Raw genomic sequence first — 23,063 nt, forward strand, 5'->3', positions numbered from 1 at the left:
AAATGACAGACTTCGTGGATAAAGGATTCTTGGCTGCATATTTTTTTCTGTTCATCACATTGAAGATCTCCTGCCATTCCTTTCTGGCCTGCCAAGTTTCAGTAGAGAGATCAGTCACGAGTCTTATAGGTCTCCCTTTATATGTCAGAGCACGTTTATCTCTAGCTGCTGTCAGAATTTTCTTTTTATCCTTGTATTTTTCCAGTTTCACTATGATGTGTCATGCAGAAGATCAAGTTACGAGATTCCAGTTCTGTCTGAAGGGAGTTCTCTGTGCATCTTGGATTTCAATGCCTTTTTCCTTCCCCAGATCAGGGAAGTTCTCAGCTATTATTTCTTCAAGTACACCTTCAGCACCTTTCCCTCTCTCTTCCTCCTCTGGAATACCAATTATGCTTATATTATTTCTCTTTTGTGCGTCACTTACTTCTCTAATTTTCCCCTCATACTCCTGGATTTTTTTATCTCTCTTTTTTCAGCTTCTTCTTTTTCCATAATTTTATCTTCTAGTTCACCTCTTCTCTCCTCTGCCTCTTCAATCCGAGCTGTAGTCATCTCCATTTTATTTTGCAGCTCGTTGATAGCATTTTTTAGCTCCTCCTGGCTGTTCCTTAGTCCCTTGATCTCTGCAGCAAGAGATTCTCTGCTGTCCTTTAATGTTTTCAAGCCCAGCAATTAATTTTATGACTATTATTCTAAATTCACTTTCTGTTATATTGTTTAAATCCCTTTTGATCAGTTCGTTAGCTGTTGTTATTTCCTGGACGTTTTTCTGTGGGGAATTCTTCCGTTTTGTCATTTTGGATAGTCCCTGGAGTGGTGCGGGACTGGGGGGCACTTCCCCTGTGCTGTCTTGAATAACTTGCATTGGTGGGCGGGGCTGCAGTCAGACCTGATGTCTGCCCCCAGCCCACTGCTGGGGCCATAGTCAGATTGGTGTGTGCCTTCTCTTCCCCTCTCCTAGGGGTGGGATTCACTGTGGGGTGGCATGGCCCATCTGGGCTACTTGCACACTGCCAGGCTCGTGGTGCTGGGGATCTGGCATATTAGCTGGGGTGGATAGGCAAGGTGCACGGGGGGCGGAAGGGGCAGGCTCACTTCGCTTTTCCTTCAGGGATCTGCTTTGGGAGGGGCTCTGTGGCACCGGGAGGGAGTCAGACCCGCCAGAGGGATGGATCCACAGAAGCACAGCTTTGGGTGTTTGCGCAGTGCAAGTTCCCTGGCAGGAACTGGTTCCCTTTGGGATTTTGGCTGGTGGATGGATGAGAGAGATGGTGCTGGCGAGCGCCTTTGTTCCCTGCCAAGCTGAGCTCTGTCGTCCGGGGCTCAACAACTCTCTCTCCTGTTGTCCTCCAGTCCTCCCGTTCTCCGAGCAGAGCTGTTAGTTTATAACCTTCCAGATGTCAAGTCCCGCTTGCTGTCAGAACACACTCCTTTTTGCCCCTCCGCTTTTGCAAGCCAGACTCGGGGGCTCTGCTTGGCCGGTGGGCTGCCCCTCTGCCCCAGCTCCCTCCCACCAGTCCGTGGAGCGCACACCGCCTCTCCGCCCTTCCTACCCTCTTCCGTGGGTCTCTCGTCTGCGCTTGGCTCTGGAGACTCCGTTCTGCTAGTCTTCTGGTGGTTTTCTGGGTTATTTAGGCAGGTGTAGGTGGAATCTATGTGATCAGCAAGACATGCAGTGAGTCCAGCATCTTCCTATGCCACCATCTTCCTATACTTTGGGTTATAATTAAATATTACTTTCTTTTGTTGCTCATATTGTCCAGATTTAGCCATTGGGCATTTAACCTGCTCAACTCTTCTTCTTTATCCAAAACCCTGGCAAACTTTTTACTATCTTTATAGCTTTGTTTTTTCCAGAATGTCATATAATTGGAATTGTACAATATGCAGTCTTGTCAAACTGACTTCTTTCACTAGAAATATGTAGTTAATGTTCATCCATGTCTTTCTTTGGCATGATAGTTCAATTCTTTTTTTTTCTTTCTTTCCAAGGTTTTATTTAAATTCCAGCCAGTTAACATACAGTGCAATATTAGATTCAGGTGTAGAATTCAGTGATTCATCACTTACATACAACAATCAGTGCTCATTACAATAAGTGCCCTCCTTAATACCCATCACCTCTTTAACCCATCCCCCTGCCCACCTCCCCTCCAGTAACCATCAGTTTTTTCTCTATAGTTAAGAGTCTGTTTCTTGGTTTGCCTCTCTTTTTCCCCCCAGGTTCATTTGTTTTGTTTCTTAAATTCCACATATGAGTGAAATCGTATGGTATTTATCTTTCCCTGACTTATTTCACTTAGCATTATCCTCTATAACTCCACCCATGTCACAGTAAATGGCAAATTTTCATTCTTTTTAATGGCTGGATAATATTCCATATATATACATCATACCCCAATGTTTATAGAAACATTACCAATGATAGACAAATTATGGAAAGATCCCAAATATCCATCAGCTGAAGAATGGATAGTTCATTTCTTTTAAAGCTGAAAATATTGCATTGTATAGCTTTATTATAGTTTGTTTATTTGTTCTCCTATTGAAGAATATCTTGGTAGTTTCCAGTTTGGGATATTATGGATAAAGCTTTTCTAAAATTTCATGTGTGAGTTTTGTTTGTACATAACTTTTGAACTCATTTGGGTAAATATCTATTAGTATGTTTGCTGGATTTCAAGATAAAAATATATTTAGTTTTGTAAGAAACTGTCAAACTGCCTTGTGTGGCTGTACCATTTTGCATTCCACTGGCAATGAATGAAGGTCCTGTTGTTCTGCATATTTGACATTTGGTATTGTTAGTTTTTTAGCAATTGGCCAGTATAATAGGTGTTGGTTGCATCCCACTGTTGATTTCATTTGTAATCCCTGAAGACAAATTGTGTCAGTATTTTTTAATTCACATTTTTCATTTTATTATTTGTATGTGTACATTTGTGCATGCAAATTTTAAAAACCGTTTAGGAGATTGTTAGGAATCCAAAGAAGAAAACTCCTTTGTTGAGATTTTTTCCCCATTTTTTAATTAGGTTGGTTATTATCTTTAGGTGAGTTTTAAGTGTTCTTTTTATATTTTGGGTAAGTCCTTAATCAGATATATTTTCTCTTTATAACACACTCTGTTTCTCCTCAAAAGACAAGTAATGGGTTCTTGTCTAGGCAACTATGGAATTAGAGTCAATGTAACTCTAAGAAATTAAGAAGAAATTATCAGATGATGTCAGCAAAAAATAATGGAATAGGAAAGCCCAAAATCCTGTATCTCCATTAAAGTGAATAAACTGGTAAAATTTGTCATTATCAGCTTTATAACAGTGTCTGAAAACAAATTACAAATTTATAGCAACCAGGCAAACATTTTATCATTAAGAGAGTTTTGTGGCCTTGTAACTTATCCTATCCTCTTTCACTGCTTCCCAGGTCGGTGATAGCCTTGAAGAAGACAATTGCCTATATTCCATGTATAAATTCCTAGTACCAGAGGAAGAAGATGGAATCTTATTTTCAAAGAACTGTGATTGTTTCTTGTGAGTTGTCTGGTGGTTCCCTAGAGGACTAGCTCAAATGGACTTGCCTTTATTGCATTTAACACAGATTCTACAAGGAATGAGACAGATACAAAGGGAGCATTAATCAAAAATATTTGAAAGCAAATGCATTAGCTACTGCTGCCAGGAGCTAGGGTTGACAGCTGGGAAAAACAACAGACAAATAAAAAGGCTGAGAAGAAAAGACTGCATAATGAGACACTTTTTGAATAAGGGCTTTGAAAAGCATCCACAAAATCCTGGGAATTGAGAAAGCCATGCATATGCCAAGGGTTGGGCATATGCTCAGAAAATACTTGAGAGGGCCCTAAATTCTCACCTATGGATGACTTTCAGGCTCTTGAAAGAAGTGAAGACTAAGGTAGAGCCGTAAGCTTCCTGGCTTAGTGTTGAAGCATCTCCCAACACACAGAGAGAAGATATTAAATGACTAAGGAGTTATCTTTTTATGGTTCCAGGCATTTAAGGAAACTTCTGTCAAAATACTAGCTGAATACTAAGCTAATGAGACAGATGCTTCAATTGGTACACATGACAAAAATGTAGACTTCACAAATTATCTCAGAGAAGTAAGAAAACAAACAACAATACAAGCAGCAACAGCAAACCTTGGAGAGAAGGAAGAATCTCTTTTTCAGAATTGTCACTTTATATTTCAAACGTCCAGTTTTGACCAAAAAAAAAAAAAATTCTGTGGTATGGGAAGAAACAAGAGACTATTTCTCATATAATGGAAAAAAATGAAATTGGTAGAAACTATCCCTGAGGATGCTAAAATATTGCATTTGCTGGACTTATTTATTGACCTTATTTATGTTTTGCTTTACATTTTTCTTTTAACTTTAAAATGCATTTTAAAGTAATTTCAGGCTTATAAAATGTTGCAGAAATAGGAAAAAGAATGCCATGTTCCCCACACAAATATTTCCAAAATTTTAACATAAGAGCTACAGTACAAAATCAAGAAAATAACATTGATACAATATTATTATCTAATATATAGACTTTAATCAAATTTACAAATAATCCTGCTAATGTAACTAGTTTTTGGTTCAGGATCCAACCCAGAATCATTTATTACATTATTTTTGATGTATTTTTAATTTCCTTTAATCTGGAATAATTCAGTCTTCCTTTGTCTTTCAAGACCTTAATATTTTAAAGAGTACTAGACAGATATTTTTTCAAGTGTTCTTAATTTGGGTTTGGCTAATATTTTCTTATGATTAAATTCAGGTTATACATACTTCATAAAGTCACCACAAATGTGACTCACTTCTCAGTATGCCATTATCAGGAGGCACACGCTGTCAGTTTGTCCCACTGACTAGCATTGTTACCATTGATCACTTAGCTAAGGTAGTTCTCCCACGTTTCTACAGTAAAGTGATTATTTTTCATGAGTAAGCAATAAGAATCTTATAGAAGATACTTTGAATTTAGATAAATATCCTGTGTTTCACCCACTTCTACTCACTAGTTTTATCATTCATTGATCATTGTTGTTTGAAACTTATGGAGGTTGCCAGTGGTGACTTTCTAATTCCATCATTCCTTCTATACTTGTTAGTTGACATTCCCCTATAAGCAGAACTTGCTCTTTTCTTGTCTCCTTTATTTGTTTATTCATTTATTCACACATTTTACTAGTAGAAACTCATGGATTTTTATTGTACTGTATGTTTTATAATCTGTTACTATATTTATTATGTTGTTCAAATTATCCCCAATTTGGCCCTTGGGATTTTCTTCAAGTTAGCCTCTGTGTCCTTCTGAAATATTTCCATTAGGTTTTGAGCACTTTCTTACTTTATGACAAAGCAAGAGATACCAGACTCATCTTACACTTTTTTTGTTTGCCCCAGCCTTGGAATCAGCCATGCCTTCAAGAAAATTTGGTTCCATTTAATTGAAAATTTTACTGAGAAGACTAGCTACACTCATTCTTACTGAATAGTATTGCTTTTAGTCCCTATCAGTAGATAAAGCCAAGAAATTATACATATGGTGCATATATATATATGCACCATATGTATGTATGTATGTATGTATATATATATATATACACACACATGTATCTCTGTATTTCTCTGTATTTCTTTATATATATGTATATATATACATATGTATGTATATATACATATACATACATATAAAGAGAAATACATATATATAAAGAGAAATACATATGTATATATATAAAGAGAAATACATATATATATATATATACAAAGAGAAATATATATGTGCATATAAAGAGAAATATATATGTATATATATTTAAAGAGAAATACATATGTATATATATAAAGAGAAATATATTTGTGTATATATGTATATAAAGAGAAATTACATGTGTATATATATAAAAAGAAATATATATGTATATACATATAAGGAGAAATACAGAGAGATTATAAATATAAAGAGAAATACAGAGATATATATATGTATATATATGCACCATATGTATAATTTATTGGATTTATCTGCTGATAGAGACTAAAAGAAATAATATTCAGTAAGAATGAGTGTTGCTAGGCTTCTCAGTACAATTCTGAATATTATATACACATATATATGTATACATATATACTTTAGTATAAATTCTGTATATATGTATATATATATAAAGAGAAATACAGAGAGAAAGAGGCTTATTAAACTTTTTTTATGAATTATCCACAATATATTGATCTATTTATTCAATCTTTGAGAACTCATAAAGCCATTTGAAATCATTAACTCTTACACCTGTGAAAAACAAACCTAATTGATACAGCATCTTGTTACCATTAACCTTGTGAATATAGTAAAATACTGTTTTTCAAGGTAAATTAGTTCTTCTCTCACTCTCCTTTAAGGTGGTTTTTTCATTCATTTGCAATAGTTAGGTTCATTTGTTTCTGTTTCATATTGTACTCCCTTCATTGGCTTTAATTATTTATGTTTTTTTAAATTAATTAGTTAATTAATTTACATCCAGATTAGTTAGCATATAGTGCAACAATGATTTCAGGAGTATATTCCTTAATGCCCCTTACCCATTTAAGCCATCTCACCACCCACAACCCCTCCAGCAATCCTCTGTTTGTTCTTTATTTTTATTTTTTTAATTTTTGATGCTTATTTATTTTGAGAGAGAGACAGATAGAGCATGAGTGGGGAGGAGCAGAAAGAGAGGGAGACACAGAATCCAAAGCAGGCTCCAGGCTCTGAACCGTCAGCACAGAGCCTGATGCAGGGCTCGAACTCGTGAGCTGTGAGATCACGACCTGAGCCAAAGTCAGATGCTCAACCAACTGAGCTACCCAGGCACCCTTGTTTGTTCTTTATATTTAAGTGTCTCTTATGCTTTGTCCCCCTCTCTGTTTTCATATTATTTTTGCTTCCCTTCCCTTATGTTCATCTGTTTTATATCTTAAATTCCTCACATGAGTGAAGCCATATGATATTTGTCTTTTTCTGACTAATTTCATTTAGCATAATACCCTCCAATTCCATTCATGTAGTTGCAAATGGCAAGGTTTCATTCTTATTGTCTGCTGAGTAATACTCCACTGTGTGTGTGTGTGTGTGTGTGTGTGTGTGTATGTGTATACACCAATCTTCCTTATCCATTCAACTCGATGGACATTTTGGCTCTTTCCATACATTAAGTATTGTTGATAGTGCTGCTATAAATATTGGGGTGCATAGGCCCTTTTGAAACACTATACCTGTATCCCTTGGATAAATATCTAGTAGTGAAAATCTGGGTCATAGAGTACTTCTACTTTTAATTTTTTGAAGAACCTCCATACTGTTTTCCAGAGTGGCTGCAACAGCTTGCATTCCCACCAGCAGTGCAAAAGATCCTCTTTCTCTGCATCCTCGCCAACATCTGTTATTGCCTGAGTTGTTAATGTTAGCCATTCTGCCAGGTGTGAGGTGGTATCTCATTGTGGTTTTGATTTGTATTTCCCTGATGATGAGTAATGTGGAGCATTTTTTTCATGTGTCTGTTAGCTATCTGGATGTCTTCTTTGGAGAAGTGTCTATTCATGTCTTTTGCCCATTTCTTCACTGGATTGTTTTTTGGGTGTTAAGATTGATGGGTTTGATAAGTTCTTTATAGATTTTGGATACTAACACTTTATCTGATCTGTCATTTGTAAATATCCTCTCCCATTCTGTTGGTAGAATTTTAGTTTTGTTGATTGTTTCCTTCGGTGTGCAGAAGCTTTTTATTTTGATGAGGTCCCAATAGTTCAATTTTGCTTTGGTTTCCCTTGCCTCCAGAGACATGTCTAGTAAGAAGTTGTTGCAGGCAAAATCAAAGTGGTTTCTGCCTGTACTTCTCTTGTAGGATTTTGATGGCTTCCTGTCTCACATTTGGGTCTTTCATCCATTTTGAATTTATTCTTGTGTTTGGTATAATAAAGTGGTCCGGGTTCAAAGTGATCCAGGTTTGCCAACACCATTTGCTGAAGAGACTCTTTTTTTTTCCATTGGATATTCTTTCCTTCTTTGTTGAAGATTAGTTGGCCATACATTTGTTGGCCCATTTCTGGGTTGTCTATTCTGTTCCATTGATCTACGTGTCTGCTTTTGGGTCAGGACCATACTGCCTTTAATATAGCTTTATAATACAGTTTGAAGTTCATAATTGTGCTGCTTCTATCTTTGGTTTTGTTTTTCAACATTGCTTTGTCTATCCAGGGTCTTTTCTGGTTCCATACAAATTTTAGAATTCTTTGTTCCAGCTCTTTGAAGAATGCTGATGGTATTTTGATAGAGATTGCATTGAATGTGTAGATTGTTTTGAGTAGTATACACATTTTAACACTACAGGTTCTTCTGGTCCATGATCATAGAATGTCCTTCCATTTTTTGGTGTTATCTTCAATTTCTTTCATCACTGTCCTATAGTTTTCAGAGTACAGATCTTTCACCTCTTTGTTTAGGTTTATTCATAGGTGTCTTGTTTTTGGTGCAATTGTAAATAAGATTGATTTATTAATTTGTCTTTCTGCTGCTTCATTACTGGTGTATAGAAATGCAATTTCTGGCATTGATTTTGTATCCTGTGACTTTACAGAATTTGTTTATCAGTTCTAGCATTTTTTTGGTGGGACCTTTGCGGTTTTCTATATATAGTATCATTTAATTCAGAGATAGTGAAAGTTTTACTTCTTCCTTACCAATTTGGATGCATTTTATTTCCTTTTGTCCTCTGATCACTGTAGCTAAAACTTCCAGTACTATGTTAAATAACAATGGTGACAGTGGACATCTGTCTTCTTCCTGACCATAGAGGAAAAGCTCTCAGTTTTTCCCAATTGATAATGATATTTGCTATGGGTTTTCCATAGGTGGCCTTTATTATGTTAAGATATGTTCACTCTAAGCCTGCTTTGTTGAGGTTTTCTTTTTATAATAAATGGATGTTGTATTTTGTCAAATGCATTTCAAATGTAGCCATTGAAATGATCATATATTTATTATCCTTTCTTTTATTAATATGGTGTCTTACATTGATTGATTTACAAATATTCAGTCATCCTGGCAAGTCAAGATGATCCCATTTGATTGTGTGAATGATTTTTTAATGTATTATTGGATTCAGTTTGCTAGTATTTTATTGAGAATTATTGCATCTATGTCCATCAGGGATATTAGTCTGTAGTTCTTTCTTAGGGGTGTCTTTATCTGGTTTCAGTATCAAGGTAATGCTGGCTTCATAGAATGAATTTGGATGTTTTACTTCCTTTTCAAATTTGAAATAGTTTGAGAGGAATAAGTATTAAAGAATGAAACTGGACCACTTTCTTATACCTTACACAAAAATAAATTCAAAATAGATCAATGTCCTAAATGTGCGACCTGAAACCATAAAAATCCTAGAGGAAAACACAAGCAGTAATCTCTTTGACATCAAAAAATAGCAACTTCTTTCTAGATACTTCTTCTGAGGCAAAAGAAACATAAGCAAAAATAAACTAATAATATTTCATCAAAATAAACAGCTTCTGTACGGTGAAGGAAATGATCAATAAAACTAAAAGGCAATTTGTGGAGTGGGAGAAGATAATTTCAAATGACATTTCTGATAAAGGCAGTATTCAAAATATAGAAAGAACTCACCAAAATCCACACCCAAAAAACAAATAATCCAATGAAGAAATGGGCAGAAGACATTAATAGACACTTTTCTAAAGAAGACATCCAGATGACCAACAGGCACATGAAAACATGCTCAACGTCACACCTCATCAGGGAAATACAAATCAAAACCACACTCAGATATCACCTCATGCCAGTCAGAGTGGCCAAAATGAACAAATCAGGAGACTATAGATGCTGGAGAGGATGTGGAGAAACAGGAACCCTCTTGCACTGTTGGTGGGAATGCAAACTGGTGCAGCCACTCTGGAAAACAGTGTGGATATTCCTCAAAAAATTAAAAATGGATCTACCCTATGACCCAGCAACAGCACGGCTAGGAATTTAGCCAAGGGATACAGGAGTGCTGATGCATAGGGGCACTTGTACCCCAATGTTTATAGCAGCACTCTCAATAATAGCCAAATTACAGAAAGAGCCTAAATGTCCATCAACTGATGAATGGATAAAGAAATTGTGGTTTACATACACAATGGAATACTACGTGGCAATGAGAAAGAATGAAATATGGCCTTTTGTAGCAACGTGGATAGAACTGGAGAGTGTTATGCTAAGTGAAATAAGTCATATAGAGAAAGACAGATACCATATGGTTTCACTCTTATGTGGATCCTGAGAAACTTAACAGAAGATCATGGGGAAGGGGAAGGAAGAAAAAAAAAAAGAGGTTAGAGAGGGAGGGAGCCAAAACATAAGAGACTGTTAAAAACGGAGAACAAACTGAGGGTTGATGGGGGGTGGGAAGGAGGGGAGGGTGGGTGATGGGCAATGAGGAGGGCACCTTTTGGGATGAGCACTGGGTGTTGTATGGAAACCAATTTGACAATAAACTTCATATATTGAAAAAAATATATATATATATGCTCAACATCACTGATCACCAAGGAAGTATAATCAAAACTACAGTGAGATATCACCTCACATCTGTCAGACTGGCCAAAATAAAAGACTCAAGAAACATTAGGTGTTGGTGAGGATGTGGAGAAAAAGAAACCCTCTTGTACTGTTGGTGGAAGTGGAAACTAGTGTAGCCACTGTGGAAAACAGTATGAAGTTTCCTCAAAAATTTAAAAATAGAACTTCCCTAAGATCCAGCAATTACACTACTAGGTACTTACACAAAGAATTCAAAAATACTAATTCAAAAGGACACACGCACTTCAATGTCTATAGCAGCATTATCAACAGTAGTCAAAGAAGACCATGGGGGAAGGAAAGGAAGAAAAAAGAGTGATTCATCTCTCCTTACCCAAAGAAGACAATTTTTTAAATTTTTTTCTGAGAAATCCAGAAGAAGTCTATATAATTGGCACCAAATCATTTTCACCTTTTCTAATGAAACTAGAGGTTAGGTGTCCACAGTGTCAACAGGAGCCCAAGTAAGTGCCTCACCACCCCCTCCCTTTCACATAAATATTTCTTGACTTTTTTATTGTTTGAATAAATTACTACAAGGCAAGAGCTCCTGAGAGGTTGCTGATTAAAGTCACTTTTATTGTAAAAAACATAATTAAATAATGCTTGGATTTATCTTCTCTTTGGGGAGATGTAACAAAAAAGATATTAGAATCTCAAATGACACAGGAAGTCATCCAGGTAATAATACATTTTTAATTATCACAGCTAGCTGCATTGCAATCATGTCTGCAAGGTTTAGCCGTATTTACAGAAATTAAACTGCAAATCAAGTTGTGAAGCTCTCCCCTCTTATGAGTTGTCCAAAGACTATTAAACAAAATAGAATTTAAAAACAGCATGGAGTTATAAATAGCCTGCTGTTTGGTATGGCTTGTCAATCTGTTACCACTTACATATTTTTTCTAACATCTCTCTAATTAGCACTCACTTTTGATACTACTGCTCCTAAAATGTTTACATTGGAAGTTACAAATTACTGTCTAATTATACTGGCTACTTTGTTTTATATGAAGTATATATAAAATCCCAACATGTGCTCTCATCACTTTTTCTGTAGGAAGACTAATAAAGTGTAACAGTTTTACACTGGGTATCAGCAATGAGCAACTTTAATTAAATTTAGTAGTATAAGAATTCATGACTTTACTTCCTGTAGTAGTGAATTGCTTGCAAGTATGAAAATTTTGCATAAATGAGGCAAATAATATGATCCCAGTAGAGTAGCACACTCAGCATTTGACTTGCGAGTTTCAGGAAAAAGTTGTTTTTAAAAGTCTTCAGCTCCCTATCTGTGGCTATGCACTAAGGAAAACAGAATATTTGTGCTTCCACAAAACCCATTCTGGGTAAATCCTGGAAATCAGTACTGGGAGGGGTCAGAGCAGGGAGTTACCACTATTCTGGAAAAAAAAAAGGGAATGCTTCTTATAAAACTCACTTCTTGGAAGATCTATTTCAGTTCTTCACATTCCATGAAGTCTCCCTGTGAAATAAGTCAAACCATTCATCAAACCAATCTTTCTGTCATTGAGAATTCTTCATCCAAATTCCTGCTGCTTACTTTAATGTAAACTGTATTATTTTTTCAAAATATTCACTTTCCTACTACCAGACAGAGGGATTAAAGGAGGATGAGACATCTCACTCCACTGACACCTGGGGGCATTGTGATTTACTTTGACTACTGATATGACAGTGGCCACTTCTGAACAGAGTTTTGAGTGTCAATACATGGCCTGCAATAGATCATGAAGCCAGCATGCATCAGGTAATAGCTGCTCTTTCTGCCTTGGTCCTGGAATGAAGATGATGCAGGATAGCCAAAGTCAACCCATGATGGACATGAACTTAAAATGAATTGAAATTTTAGGGGTCATTTTTTTTTAACTTAGCCTATGCTGACTAATGCGTACAGTTAATCATCATGTGCTATTTTAATATTTAGTAAAAATCTAATATTGAATGAATTAACAAATTAATAGATGGGTGGAATAAAAACTGTAATCATTATTATTAAGATTATATCTGTATATTCAAATGTAGGTTGTCCATGTTAACAGGAAATTGTTCTACATTATATTGAGACCAGCTGTATCTTCTGGGCACAAGGCCCACACATCTACATTTTACTCAGAAAGGCAAAGTTGATCAACACTCCCACATATCCCCTAATTACCAGAAATTGTAGACCATGTCATAGGCCAGCTTTCTTTCATAACCTAATCAGTAGTGGTAATCCTTCCCCATCACCCTGCCCATGCCTTTGCTATCTACAACATAGCAACATTGTGCCATCTCTTTAATGTGTTTCATAAACTCTTTTATGACATAGACAAGGCCAAGTGTCAGATCCAATGCATCTACACATTGAGGGTTATTTGGATTTGGAAAATAATCAAGGCACAACACAGGGTGACCTGCCTCACACATAAGTAATCTCCTGATTCAGCCTCAACACACACAATTTTGGATCTGCTTGTATGTTAATTATCAGCTATTCTTATAAGTACGTAAAATATTAACACTCCATATAAAATCCCAATTGCACTGTCCCTAGCAATCTTCATTAAGTGTCACATATTGTGGAAATTGTTTATTCTGGTTTATAAATGCTGGCCACCATGACTTGCTGGTAGAGTTTTATTGGAAGATTAACTTTAGATTAACTTCAGATTAACTTCAGAACTGGTACTATTTCACATACTCCCAAGTCCTCCACATAAGCCACAACTAAGACCAACTTTTCATGAAATAAAAAATCCTGAAGAAAGGAAAGTATTTGTTGAAACTGCATTTCTGGTCAGATATCTCATTTGGCATTCTCTGCCTCAGTGGGCCTGGATTGTTGTAGAAATGAAAAGTCCCTTCTTGGTGGTGGAAAATGGTCAGAGACTACCACTCTCTGCCATTCCCCTCAAACAACGTTCAGTATTTCACAGGAAAGGGGAGGCAATTTTTTCTATCCAAAATATTCTGTCTTATTTCCAATACTACCTTACCCAAAGACTATAGCTCCCCTGTAGTTGAAGTTGAGGGGAGAAAGTCACAGAGAGACCTAGCCTACTAAAACTTGAAGGCTCAGGTCTCTATCAGTATAGGACAAGTTGAGTTTGAGGTGTCCATAAAATACTTAAACAACCAATTACCCTTGGGAAGAAACTAAACTTTACCCATTCAACAGCTATTCAGTGAGCTCCTTCTATGTTCCTGGCCTGTGCTAGGTGCTGAGGGAAGAACAAGGAGCAGAGTAGAGAGTCCCTGACATCACAGACTTTCAAGCTGAAAGAGTAAAAAATAAGCAAAGAAATCTTCATACTAAAACCAGTGCTATAATAGAGAAATTACAGGGTGCTATGGAAGTAAGAAGAGCAGCTCTTAACCTGGTCTATAGGGCTGGGTCAGAAAAGGAAGATTTCGTTGAGGAGTGATAATTAAGCTAAAACACAAAAGATGCCAATTAGGTAACCATGTAAAGGGTAAAGATAAAGGAAGCTTCTGGCAGGTGACACAGCAAGTGCAAAAGCATGGAGGTGAGAAGGAACATGGGAGAAGGAACAGGAGAAACTGAAAAGGATTCCCTGGGAGAATACAAAGTCCAAAGAGAGAAATGGTAGTAGATTAGGTTGGAAAGTCAGTCAAAAAGGATCTTTGAGCAAATGTTGGGAACATTGGGTTTTATAATAAGGCAATGGAAAGTCATTGAAAAGGGCTAAGCAATAATCAGACTTATGTGTTAGTAAATCTGCAAATTTTGGCTGCAGTGTGAAGGACAGCAAGAGTGGGTGTGGGAAGTCCAATTAGGATGCTGTATTTGGTTATCTATTGCTGTATAACAAATTACTCCAGATATCATACCTGCTGAATGTCTAGTTGAAGACAAAAGAACCAGGTGCCAGTAATATGTAAATAATAGTATGGTATTAATTATTATGAATTATTAGTTGCTTTATAATTAACATAATTAGATCAGTAATTATTAATAAATATTAAATATTTATTGATTACTTACTATATGCCAGGCATGGATCTAAGCAGCTTACATTTAACCTTTCAATAACCTCATGAAGTGGGCCACAACATCTTTTGAGGAAGCAGATGCACCAAGGGATAAAACAACTTTCCCAAGGTCACTCAACAGGGAAATGGAGAATATATTGTTGCATATGGAGTCTCTGACTCCAGAGCACTGTATTGTGGCCTTTATGTTCATTATAAAACTCAAGCCATCCAATAGTATTATAAGGCAGGCACTAGACATGCCATTTTATAAATGTGAAACTAATATTCTGAGAAAATAAATAATTTGTCTTAAAGTCACACCACCCATAAATGCTGTGATGTAACTCAAACTCAGGTTCTGAGTGATTCACATCCCTATGCTCTCAATTGCTATGCTATACTGCATGAAGGCCAAGATATATTTTTTTCCAATATAAGAGTATAAACTCTGTGTAAGGTAGTGGCACCTGGGTGACTCAGTCAGTTGAGAATTCAACTCTTGATTTCAGCTCAGGCCATGATCTCAGTTTCATGAGTTCAAGCCCCGTGTTGGGTTCTGTGCTGTCAGTGCAGAACCTGCTTGATATTTTCCCTCTCTCTCTGCCCCTCCCCTGCTTGTGCACTCTCTCTCTCTCAATAAATAAACAAACAAAAGAATGAATGAATAATACAAATAACCCTTATTATTTTTTAATTTTTTAAAATGTTGATTCATCTTTGAGAGAGAGAGAGGGAGTGTGCGTGTGAGAGGGTAAAGGGCAGAGAAAGAGAGGGAGACACAGAATCTGGAGCAGCCTCCAGGCTCTGAGCTGTTGGCACAGAGTCCAATGCGGGGCTTGAACCCATGAACTGTGAAATCATGACCTGAGCTGAAGTTGGACACTTAACTGACAGAGCCACCCAGTCACTCCATAAAAATAACTTTTAAATTATGTATAAAGGGGATTTAATTTATTCCACATAACTCAACAGCACAGAATTATAGGAATTATAGTGAGTTATAGGAAAACAAGTGACTCCACATGAAGAATTCCATTACCATCAAAGCCCTCTAAGGATGGAAAGACAGACCCTTTCACTGAATCAGTGAATGCCCCTTCACTGATACAGTCAGCCCAAGGATGACTGATGAAAAGGGGATTCCTACATCAAGAAAAACTTCAACCAAGGACCTCTGAGATCCTCTCTAACTTTAGGACTCTATGATTTACATGGCTAAAGCCCCTGTTCCTTTAATTCCTAGGAGCTTTGTTCTTTGTACCCTGCACTTTTTACCATAAAATCAAGAAACAATGCAGAAGGGGACATAAAACTAATTTTATTTTTTTTCTATTTTTATATCTAACAGAATTACAGTTCAGATTAGGTGATGTGAAAAATATAAGGAACTAACCTTCAGTGTTTGACTTTCAAAGGGGTAAAACCAGTCTTAATATTAGTAGGAGTCACTTTTGAATTCATCAGAAATATTTTATTTCTTACCTGCCAATGAGGTGATCCATGTGACAGACAGATGGATAGAGCTGTAAGCAGCATGGATGGATCAGTCCAGTGAAGACTGCATATGCCTGGCTTGGGCATTAGGTTTTGTACTTGTTATAGATGAGTTCCTTTACACATTCTTGCAAATCTGACTCAAGGGGACTCATGCAGTAAGAATTCTTTTGCCAGGACCTTGGATGTTAGACACCTGGCTCACTGTTTCTGACAAACAGTGTAAACATCCTTTATTTTATTTTTTTTTTACATTTTATTTATTTTTGAGAGAGAGAGAGAGCACAAGTGGTGGAGAGGCAGAGAGAGGAGAGACACAGAATCCGAGACAGGCTCCAGGCTCTTAGCTGTCAACACAGAGCCCGATGTGGGGCTTGAACTCACAAACTGTGAGATCATGACCTGAGCGGAAGTCAGACACTTAACCGACTGAGTCACCCAGGCGCCCCAACAATGTAAACATTCTAAGTGCTGTCAGCCTATTTAGTCCTATGACATGAGCATACCATGCTTTGATCATATTTTTTCTTTCTTTTTTTCTTTTTTTTAAGAACAAGCTGCCAAACTCATGAGGAGGATTATTTCCAGCAGAGAATAAGAGTAGTTGACAATTTGCATGTGTTTGTCTTGGTGTCTCTTTCTCTTACCTTATGCAAGTTGAACTAAATCCTTTCAGACATCTGGGCCCAGGAGAAATAACCCTTGATTTTAGAGAAATATGTCATTCTCAGGAAAAAAAAAAATAGAAGCCATTAGATGGAAATTCTCTCATCTCCCATCTACCAAATCTATAAACCTTACTGCATCAGTGCTTCTCTTTCTGTTCTCTTTCAACTGAGGAAGAAGTCCTTCCTCATAAATATGAAAGGCCTACTCCTGAGCTTGTGCTATGAACCTCAACTCTTTCACCGTCTAAAGGACCCCACTGACTCCACTGTTCTCCACCCCTCCTGTATCTTCATCATCCCCTTCTTTGTATACATCCTATAAACATTCAAAAATGCTTTAGTCTCTCTCATATTAAAACAAACAAACAAACTATACACCTTCCCCTTTGGCACTTGTCCTATTCTTCTCCTCCCCTTCACAATCTATCTTCAAAAGGATTTGAGGTGTCTACATACACTACTCGCATCTCCTGTCACCCCTATTCTCTCCTTGATCTACTAAAAACTGGCCTTATTATCACAACTCTACCAAAAGAACTTGTACCAAAGGCACTACGGGCTTCCTTCCATGTTTCTAAGTCCAGTGGCTACATTTTAGTCCCCATTCACATGGCCTTTTGGAAACGTTTGCCATTTTCCCCTAGCTTCTGTGACTGTGGCTGGCTTTTCTATGATTTCTCAGTCTCTTTCTCATAGGTGCACCATCTTCTCCACCCAGATTTACATATCAAAGTTCCTCAGGATTTAGCCCTGGCTCTTTGTCTTTTCAAAGATCTTCCTAGACATTTCTGTCGCCCTTTAAGGTATCAAACACAACCCATATGCAAAATCACAGAGGTCTTGTTCACCATAATTCCTCAGCGCTTAGGACAGTGCCTCACACACATAATTTCTCCATTTTCTGTGCTTAATTAATTGACTTGAAGCCAGATGTTCCAGGTTCACCATGGAGAAAGGTACAGCAAGTGACAAGAGTAAAACACAAGGGTTAGAAGTGTAATCTTTGGAGTCGAAGCTTGGTTTATAGCCCAGCTCTTCTTCTTACAAGCTTTGTGATTTGGGACAAATTACTTGTTTTTTCCCTTATTTCTAAAAAAAATGCTAATATGATATCTATGTTAATATTTTTCTGAGAATTAAATTTACACTAGAAATGAGATTTCATAAGGGCAGAGATTTTCATGTTTTATTCAATAAAGAATCCATGCCATCTAGAGTTTAGGTGTGGCCAGTAGCTACACTTGCACACCAAATCCAACCCACTGCCTGTTGTTTTGTATGACTCAATAACTAAGAATTGTTTTTACATTTTTAAGTAGCTGGGAGAAAAGAAGAGGAAGAATATGTGGTGGAGATAATGTATAGTTTCAAAGCCTAAAATATTTACTATCTATCTCTTCACAGAAGAGATGGCCCTAGAATAATGCCTGACAAAGATTAAGTGTCCAAAATGAACTTTCATTAAATGTATAAATTAGTGAGTGAAAGTATGTGTGCATATGAGGCATAGAGAATTTAACATTCATTGAGGGCTATGTCAAATATTGTGCTACCATCTTCATCGCTATCTTTTATGTGAAATCTCTCTAAAGGAAGTCAACTCCATGGCTATCAACACCTGTCAAAACAATCTGCTGAAAAATGAAACATTAAAAATATCTCTCAGTTTTCCCAATATCAAAAAGTTCATTTGGTGCTGCTTAAAAATGGCTTACTAAATTTTTAACAATTTTATATCTATTATGAATAACTTAATGCTTTGCTAGTGATTCAAGTGCTATGATTCCCTCACCTTTAAGGAAAGTGGTTTCTAAGTACTTGCAATCTTTTTTTTTTTTTTTTTTTTTTTTTTTATTTTTTAATATATGAAATTTACTGTCAAATTGGTTTCCATACAACACCCAGTGCTCATCCCAAAAGGTGCCCTCCTCAATACCCATCACCCACCCACCCCTCCCTCCCACCCCCCATCAACCCTCAGTTTGTTCTCAGTTTTTAACAGTCTCTTATGCTTTGGCTCTCTCCCACTCTAACCTCTTTTTTTTTTTTTTTCCTTCCCCTCCCCCATGGGTTTCTGTTATGTTTCTCAGGATCCACATAAGAGTGAAACCATATGGTATCTGTCTTTCTCTGTATGGCTTATTTCACTTAGCATCACACTCTCCAGTTCCATCCATGCTGCTACAAAAGGCCATATTTCATTTTTTCTCATTGCCACGTGGTATTCCATTGTGTATATAAACCACAATTTCTTTATCCATTCATCAGTTGATGGACATTTAGGCTCTTTCCATAATTTGGCTATTGTTGAGAGTGCCGCTATAAACATTGGGGCACAGGTGCCCCTATTCATCAGTACTCCTGTATCCCTTGGATAAATTCCTAGCAGTGCTATTGCTGGGTCATAGGGTAGGTCTATTTTTAATTTTCTGAGGAACCTCCACACTGCTTTCCAGAGCGGCTGCACCAATTTGCATTCCCACCAACAGTGCAAGAGGGTTCCTGTTTCTCCACATCCTCTCCAGCATCTATAGTCTCCTGATTTATTCATTTTGGCCACTCTGACTGGCGTGAGGTGGTATCTGAGTGTGGTTTTGATTTGTATTTCCCTGATAAGGAGCGACGTTGAACATCTTTTATGTGCCTGTTGGCCATCCGGATGTCTTCTTTAGAGAAGTGTCTATTCATGTTTTCTGCCCATTTCTTCACTGGGTTGTTTTTCTGGTGTGGAGTTTGATGAGCTCTTTATAGATTTTGGATACTAGCCCTTTGTCCGATGTGTCATTTGCAAATATCTTTTCCCATTCCGTTGGTTGCCTTTTAGTTTTGTTGGTTGTTTCCTTTGCTGTGCAGAAGCTTTTTATCTTCATAAGGTCCCAGTAATTCACTTTTGCTTTTAATTCCCTTGCCTTTGGGGATGTGCCGAGTAAGAGATTGCTACGGCTGAGGTCAGAGAGGTCTTTTCCTGCTTTCTCCTCTAAGGTTTTGATGGTTTCCTGTCTCACATTCAGGTCCTTTATCCATTTTGAGTTTATTTTTGTGAATGGTGTGAGAAAGTGGTCTAGTTTCAACCTTCTGCATGTTGCTGTCCGGTTCTCCCAGCACCATTTGTTAAAGAGACTGTCTTTTTTCCATTGGATGTTCTTTCCTGCTTTGTCAAAGATGAGTTGGCCATACGTTTGTGGGTCTAGTTCTGGGGTTTCTATTCTATTCCATTGGTCTATGTGTCTGTTTTTATGCCAATACCATGCTGTCTTGATGATGACAGCTTTGTAGTAGAGGCTAAAGTCTGGGATTGTGATGCCTCCTGCTTTGGTCTTCTTCTTCAAAATTACTTTGGCTATTCGGGGCCTTTCGTGGTTCCATATGAATTTTAGGATTGCTTGTTCCAGTTTCGAGAAGAATGCTGGTGCAATTTTGATTGGGATTGCATTGAATGTGTAGATAGCTTTGGGTAGTATTGACATTTTGACAATATTTGTTCTTCCAATCCATGAGCAGGGAATGTCTTTCCATTTCTTTATATCTTCTTCAATTGCCTGCATAAGCTTTCTATAGTTTTCAGCATACAGATCTTTTACATCTTTGGTTAGATTTATTCCTAGGTATTTTATGCTTCTTGGTGCAATTGTGAATGGGATCAGTTTCTTCATTTGTCTTTCTGTTGCTTCATTGTTAGTGTATAAGAATGCAACTGATTTCTGCACATTGATTTTGTATCCTGCAACTTTGCTGAATTCATGTATCAGTTCTAGCAGACTTTTGGTGGAGTCTATCGGATTTTCCATGTATAATATCATGTCATCTGCAAAAAGCGAAAGCTTGACTTCATCTTTGCCAATTTTGATGCCTTTGATTTCCTTTTGTTGTCTGATTGCTGATGCTAGAACTTCCAGCACTATATTAAACAGCAGCGGTGACAGTGGGCATCCCTGTCGTGTTCCTGATCTCAGGGAAAAAGCTCTCAGTTTTTCCCCGTTGAGGATGATGTTAGCTGTGGGCTTTTCATAAATGGCCTTTATGATCTTTAAGTATGTTCCTTCTATCCCGACTTTCTCAAGGGTTTTTATTAAGAAAGGGTGCTGGATTTTGTCAAAGGCCTTTTCTGCATCGATTGACAGGATCATATGGTTCTTCTCTTTTTTTTTGTTAATGTGATGTATCACGTTGATCGATTTGCGAATGTTGAACCAGCCCTGCATCCCAGGAATGAATCCCACTTGATCATGGTGAATAATTCTTTTTATATGCTGTTGAATTCGATTTGCTAGTATCTTATTAAGAATTTTTGCATCCATATTCATCAGGGATATTGGCCTGTAGTTCTCTTTTTTTACTGGGTCTCTGTCTGGTTTAGGAATCAAAGTAATACTGGCTTCATAGAATGAGTCTGGAAGTTTTCCTTCCCTTTCTATTTCTTGGAATAGCTTGAGAAGGATAGGTATTATCTCTGCTTTAAATGTCTGGTAGAACTCCCCTGGGAAGCCATCTGGTCCTGGACTCTTATTTGTTGGGAGATTTTTGATAACCGATTCAATTTCTTCGCTGGTTATGGGTCTGTTCAAGCTTTCTATTTCCTCCTGATTGAGTTTTGGAAGAGTGTGGGTGTTTAGAAATTTGTCCATTTCTTCCAGGTTGTCCAATTTGCTGGCATATAATTTTTCATAGTATTCCCTGATAATTGTTTGTATCTCTGAGGGATTGGTTGTAATCATTCCATTTTCATTCATGATTTTATCTATTTGGGTCATCTCCCTTTTCTTTTTGAGAAGCCTGGCTAGAGGTTTGTCAATTTTGTTTATTTTTTCAAGAAACCAACTCTTGGTTTCGTTGATCTGCTCTACAGTTTTTTTAGATTCTATATTGTTTATTTCTGCTCTGATCTTTATTATTTCTCTTCTTCTGCTGGGTTTAGGCTGCCTTTGCTGTTCTGCTTCTATTTCCTTTAGGTGTGCTGTTAGATTTTGTATTTGGGATTTTTCTTGTTTCTTGAGATAGGCCTGGATTGCAATGTATTTTCCTCTCAGGACTGCCTTCGCTGCATCCCAAAGCGTTTGGATTGTTGTATTTTCATTTTCGTTTGTTTCCATATATATTTTAATTTCTTCTCTAATTGCCTGGTTGACCCACTCATTCGTTAGTAGGGTGTTCTTTAACCTCCATGCTTTTGGAGGTTTTCCAGACTTTTTCCTGTGGTTGATTTCAAGCTTCATAGCATTGTGGTCTGAAAGTATGCATGGTATAATTTCAATTCTTGTAAACTTATGAAGGGCTGTTTTGTGACCCAGTATAGGATCTATCTTGGAGAATGTTCCATGTGCACTCGAGAAGAAAGTATATTCTGTTGCTTTGGGATGCAGAGTTCTAAATATATCTGTCAAGTCCATCTGATCCAATGTATCATTCAGGGCCCTTGTTTCTTTATTGACTGTGTGTCTAGATGATCTATCCATTTCTGTAAGTGGGGTGTTAAAGTCCCCTGCAATGACCACATTCTTATCAATAAGGTTGCTTATGTTTATGAGTAATTGTTTTATATATCTGGGGGCTCGGGTATTTGGCGCATAGACATTTATAATAGTTAGCTCTTCCTGGTGGATAGACCCTGTGATAATTATATAATGCCCTTCTTCATCTCTTGTTACAGCCTTTAATTTAAAGTCTAGTTTGTCTGATATAAGTATGGGTACTCCAGCTTTCTTTTGGCTTCCAGGAGCATGATAAATAGTTCTCCATCCCCTCACTCTCAATCTAAAGGTGTCCTCAGATCTCAAATGAGTCTCTTGTAGACAGCAAATAGATGGGTCTTGTTTTTTTATCCATTCTGATACCCTATGTCTTTTAGTTGGCACATTTAATCCATTTACATTCAGTGTTATTATAGAAAGATATGGGTTTAGAGTCATTGTGATGTCTGTATGTTTTATGCTTGTAGTGATGTCTCTGGTACTTTGTCTCACAGGATCCCCCTTAGGATCTCTTGTAGGGCTGGTTTCGTGGTGACAAATTCCTTCAGTTTTTGTTTGTTTGGGAAGACCTTTATCTCTCCTTCTATTCTAAATGACAGACTTGCTGGATAAAGGATTCTCGGCTGCATATTTTTTCTGTTTAGCACACTGTAGATATCGTGCCAAGCCTTTCTGGCCTGCCAAGTTTCAAAGGAGAGATCAGTCACGAGTCTTATAGGTCTCCCTTTATATGTGAGGGCACGTTTATCCCTTGCTGCTTTCAGAATTTTCTCCTTATCCTTGTATTTTGCCAG

The sequence above is a fragment of the Panthera pardus genome, unplaced genomic scaffold (assembly GCF_024362965.1).
Source record: "Panthera pardus isolate Hobbes unplaced genomic scaffold, ASM2436296v1 HiC_scaffold_18, whole genome shotgun sequence".
Lineage (NCBI taxonomy): Eukaryota > Metazoa > Chordata > Mammalia > Carnivora > Felidae > Panthera > Panthera pardus.